The sequence below is a fragment of the Myxocyprinus asiaticus genome, chromosome 46, assembly GCF_019703515.2.
Source record: "Myxocyprinus asiaticus isolate MX2 ecotype Aquarium Trade chromosome 46, UBuf_Myxa_2, whole genome shotgun sequence".
NCBI classification, from domain to species: Eukaryota; Metazoa; Chordata; class Actinopteri; order Cypriniformes; family Catostomidae; genus Myxocyprinus; species Myxocyprinus asiaticus.
This window is the reverse complement of record NC_059389.1, coordinates 17,119,097-17,125,096: the sequence shown is the minus strand read 5'-3', so window position 1 is coordinate 17,125,096 and position 6,000 is coordinate 17,119,097.

The following is a 6,000-nucleotide window of genomic DNA, read 5'->3' as shown; positions in this document are numbered from 1 at the left end:
GTTAAGTTACACCCCGTTATCTCGTGTTTTCACTCAGTATGGACAAAAGTGTCCAGAGTGTTTAATTCGGACATTTATTTAAATGTTGCCTAGAGCACATGGCTGAACCCAAAATTATGTATTAATAAGTCCCCTTTCTGCTGGTCAGATTGGATTGTGAGGGGGATTGCTACACTCGCTGACCTATATGAGAGTGTTGAGATCCTTTGAAAATTTGGTTCAACATTTTGGGATTCCCAGATCTCATTTTTTTTTTAGGTATTTACAGCTGCGCCACCTGCTCTGTATTATTTTTAGGTGTAGCATACACACCCCTAAAGCGGCAGACAATCTGGGAGTGGTGGTTACTGCTTTTGGAAAAGGTCATGAGGCATCAGTGTATTACTCCCTGCTAATTCAGAGTCTGGGGGATGGAGCTTTAGCTTCTATTAAGAGATTATGGGAGAAAGATTTTAACTTGGTATTGGAGGAGGGAGTGTGGGCTAGGATTCTAAAAAAAGTCAAGTCTGTATCTAGAGATGCAAGGGTGCACCTTATGCAATTCAAGATTTTACTATTCTATTGTACCCCCTCTAGATTGTACAGGCTTGGTCTTAAAGACACACCCACCTGCTGGCAATGCCAATCTGAGGATGGAGACACGGCCCATGTTTTTGGTGGTGTGCTGAGATCCAGGAATTTTGGTTGAAGGTTCAGAGTTTCGTGTGTGACTTGTTGGGCACTCGGGTTTAATTTTGCCCCAGACTCTGTGTTTTGGGCGATGGGGCGGTCATCGATATAGGAGATAAATACATAAAAAATTGGGTTCTGACCAGTGTTATGACAGGCAGGCAGATTGTTTTAAAGGGATTGAAGTCGGCTGGAGCGCCCTCAATTCGGGAGGGGTGCGAGGAGATGGGGAGGGTGGCAGCTTTCGAGGAGGTGTCATGTAGAAGATTGGGGATCTGGGATTCATTTGATGGGAAATGGGGCAGTTATTTGAAGTTTTTGGGGAACTCTCGGGGAGGGACTTTGGAGAGAGAGGCTTAGTTTTAGATGTGTATGATTATTTTATATATATATATATATATAATATTATATTATTTATTTATTTTTAATTTACTTTGTTTTTATGAATGTTTATTTTTATTTATTTTATTGTGTGTGTGTACTTATGTGAGACCACAAGGATGTTCGTTGAGGGTTGGGGTGGGGTTGTTGATTAGGGAGGGGTAGGGGTAGTAGTGTGAGTTAAATGTTGATTCATTGTATATATGTTTTGTTTTTCTTTGTCAAATCTATGAATCAATAAAAATGTTATTCTTAAAATAATGTTAACGTGTATAATGTTTATGTCTTGTGGCTATACTTTTTAAATGTGTAATTTTTGCATTTATGGACTGACCCGATTCATTTCCATTGTAAGTGCCTTACTGTTACCGCTTTTTTTTTTTTTTTTTTTTTTAATAAATGAGGGGCGAGTCTAAATGATTTTTTTGTGGAAAAATGTTTTGCCACAACAACATTATTTTGTTGATTGAGCTTAAGATGTATTGAACCCGGAACATTCCTTTAACCAGCATGCAATTCCCATGCTAGTTTAGGCTGGTTTACACTTGTTTAGTGCAGGTCTAGGTGATGGAGCAGCTCCACTATGTTCTTCACCAGCAAAACTTAACCAATATGGTTTTTCTTTTAATGCTTAACTAAGTAAGTCTGGCTGGTTAGGCTAGTCAAAGACCCTCCTTAAAACATCAGTACACCCACATCCTGTACGGACCAGCATTCAACATATGCAACTAGTTAAGTTACAGGAACCCTGTTGACTATAAATGTGTCAAATTCTCATAATGACAACTTGACATCAATTACCTGTATGTCCGTAAGAAAATGCCACAACAGTAAGTGACTGTTGATGATGTGCAAGGTTGCTTATTGGTACAATAACTCTCCACCATCTCTACAGCTTCCCCTTTTATTAAGCCCTTCCCCGCCCGCCCTTTCGTCTGTTGCCTGTCTGGGTGAGAAAAATTCCTGGGTGATTGTTGAAGGGCCCACTGTGTTCAGGAACAAAAGGCCTCCTCTCTATTAGAGTGGCGAGCGCTTAGTTTCCGACATGAGGTCTTTCTGTTGGAAAGGAGAGGAAGAGATGTCATTTAGGACTTGAATCAAAGATTATGTTGGTTTCTTGGGATGGAAGGAGGGAGGGAGGACAAGTGTGGTTGGGTTGGAGGGTGTCTTAGTGTGTATCTGTGTGTTTACATGTCCCAGACTGGCCTGGTTAACAAGTATCCAGTTTTGGGAAAGCTAATTTGAAACTGTAGATGGCCAAACTTTAAAGCACTAATTTAAAGGGTTTAAACAACAGTCAAGCTAGCAATGTCAACTACAAGCAAAATACATGCTACTCATAATTTATAGTGGTTAAACAACAGTCAAGCTTACAATGCCAACTACATGCAAAATTCAAGCTACTCATAATTTACAGTGGTTAAGCAACAGTCAAGCTAGCAATGCTAAATACAAGCCAAAAGCAAGCTACTCATAATTCAAAGTTGTTAAGCAACAGTCAAGCTAGTAATGCTAACTAAAAAGCAAAATACAAGCTACTCGTAATTCACAGTGGTTCAGTCAAGCTAGCAATGCCAACTACAAGCAAAATACAAACTACTCATAATTCACAGTTGTTTTTATTTAGTTGCTTTCTACCACTGCAAGTTCCAAACCTTAATTTCAACACAATAAAGGGAAACACTATTCTCTATTCCCTGCTGAGAAGACCAGCTTAGACTAAGGTGGTCCAGGCTAATTTATTTTGTTTAGTGCTGGTCTAGCAGGTGGTCTTTCTGTGCTGGTCAACCAAAAAGTCTTTCTGGGGAATCTGGTTGACCAATGACTACTCAACATAATCACACAGAAAAACAACATGCTGATTCCGAAAGTTCATGTACCCTGAAATTAACCCCATTCAGCCGAATTACTGACAAGCACCAACCCCTCATCAGACATTTTTGCATCAATTCATGCATGAACACATTTCCTTCTAGTGCTACAGAGTCCCATGTGAACCAAGTAATCATGTTCAAATAAACAATGGTGAGCATGATTCATAGGTTGCATTTTCACTCTAAAATTAAAGTTTTGCTCCACTGGCGGTTAGGTTTAGGGTTGGGGTTTGGGTTAGGTAGTAGAGATAATACAATATGCATTTCTGTTGACTGTTTTACATCATTAACAACTAAAAATAAAAACTCACTTTTGGTGCCACTGTGTGGAAATTTCACCTGGAAACCAAATATCACATGTGCCTATACCTTCAACGACACTTCCACTTTGGGCAGTGGTTCGAATTTCAGTAAGTACAGACTGATTTCAGAAGCAAAACGTTCGACCTACTGTAGCCGAATTCACAGTGTGATCAGTCGGGAACACTTGCTGGTTAAAGTAGTTAGGAAGTCTGTTGGGGACACCAGAAAAACAACATCCCATGCAGTTGTCTTTTTTTTTAACAGGGTATAAAAAGTTTTGAAACACAGATTGGATAATGCTTCCTTAGATAGATAGCTTAGAGACATTTAGAAACATCTCTCATGAAAGCTTTACCTCTGACTCAACAACAAGTACATTAAAATACCCTCCCCTCTGGTAGTACGACCATCAATATGACTGTAGTAGGTCGATTATGTACCCATAAAATCTGACTATGACTCAAAAGGATTGTCAGTGGACTGTATGTCACTTCCTTCCTGTCTGCCCCAAAGCTCTTACCACATTTGATATGATATTTAACATTAATCCTCCTGTCTTGATCTATCGCCTTGTCACAGTATGTGGACCAGGCAGCAAGGCACAAATCCTCATCCGGTCTGCTATCAGTAAATTGATGGCCTTGTCTTAGGAACACAGATCATTGTGCAGAGCTACAGATGGGTGAGTGAGTTCAGGACACTCTGTCAGTGTCACTCACAGCCAGGCTGAGCCAGAAGAGCCTGTTCTGTTTCTCTGCACACTCAGAGCCAGTTGTGAAAGGCTGGCAAACAAGCCAGTGCTTCTTTACTGTCTCTTTACCATGTCAATGGATGGCAAACAAAGGACAAGTGAGTTAAAGTCATATTAGCCTAATTAACCAAACTGGTTAATTTGGGTGTGGTGTAGCTTGACGGTGAAAGATGTGAGCTTAAAACCAAAAGGATGTGATGTAGATTCGAACTCAGCAAGGGGTAATCTGATCTATCTCTTATCTCAGACTGCCCCTGTAATAAGTCAAAGTCCTTTTTTAAGCAAAAAAGCCCCTGTGCAGCTATTTCTAGCCATACAAGTTTAGCACCTATCCACTGGAATGGAAAAAGACAGAAATCTCCACTTACATATCAATAACATGTCATATCATCAATAAAATCTGACGAAATGATAACATAAACTAGCCTCTTTACCATTATCGGGTCAGTGCAAGTCAGGGCTATTAACTAGTCAACCTGGGCCAACAGTCTCGGACCTTGAGCCGCGAGACCAAAATCAATCTGCATTCCCACCATCGGGCCAATAGCCCTGCAGCGTTGCCCTAAATCCTGTCTTTAATACGCTGCCCTGGTGCCAACGTCACACACCCCGCCCATTTCACAAGCAAAAGGGAAACCCAAGCTGAGGTATCAGACTCTGGAGACTAGCTAGCCCTCGAAATGAACAGATTTGTACGGTGCCTGCAATTTTTTTAAATTCTTTCCCATACCTGTACCGTTGTGCACTGGAAACACAACATGGCAAGTTTGGCTACAGTAAACTTAATCATGTCTTTGTTTCGGCAGATGCCATAGACTTGCCATTGCACATTTTCATCAGCTCAGATATTCAGAAGAACCCTGATTTTGTCTACTGACCAGTACTGATGATTGTTGATCTGTTGAGGTAAGTTGGTAGCTAGATATGCAAAACTGGGAAAGGAGTATCTTGGTGCTAAAACCTCTGACCTGACTTCACCTTTGACATTGACCCCGCCTCAATCCCCAGCTGGCCTTCTTTGGCCCAAGGGTAATTGATGGGCCAGGGTGCTTGGCCACTGGCCCTGAGGAAGTCCAGAGAAGGCACAATGAAGCCCTGGATCAGTGGGAACACAACTGGCCCTGGCACACACTAGCACGCCCTCATTTGATTCGATAGTAGAAATATGGCTATAGTACTTCTTTGGCTTGAATCAGGCTCAAATTCAGTTTTGTACTGAATATTTCAGGTTGGTCCGTGCGCATACACATTTTAGAGCAAAAAGAATATGTGATATCTTTGCCAATCTGTCAACCAAAAGCTGCTGCATTGAGTGTTACAATTTCTCACGTTCAGTTTTCAACAAGTGTCCTTATACTATATTTGAATATGTGTACTTTAAATTGCTTTGGAAAAAAAGGAATAGTTAAATGGCAAATTTAGAAAACAATAATCCCAATCTTCCCAAATAAGATAACTACATAACTATACAAAATAAATTGAGTTGTCCTAGTAGATATTTGTAGATGCATAGTTCTACTTTGAATGCATGTAACTTGATTGCCTGAGTTGTTTGTATGTAAGGAGTAGATGAATAAAGAGATTCTTTTCTGAATAACCTCCAAACCATAGTGTTGATAATTAACATCTTATGTATATCAAAAGTAATCTGAATGAGTCCCATTCAGGACCTCCCTCCCTCCCTCCCTTATGCAGTGCATTCTGTTACATTCAGACTAGAGTCATTCATGATAAACGGAGACCCTACTCCCACCCCAAGTGTCACATGACTGCTGATTGAACAACTTTCTGGCAATGGGAGAGAGAAAGAAAGTATAGGCATCAGCATTGGTTTGACATAGGCTTTTAAATGGAGCCATCAAATCTGGTCTTTAACAATCGTAAACCATTTTTTTTAGTACAAAAGGATTCAGTCATTCAATCAGGTTTGTGGTTAGTGCATGATGATGCCCTGCTTTAATACAGAGGAAGCAGTCAGCACCATCAGTCAGACAGTTCTGCATTAAATAGCTATTCAGACAC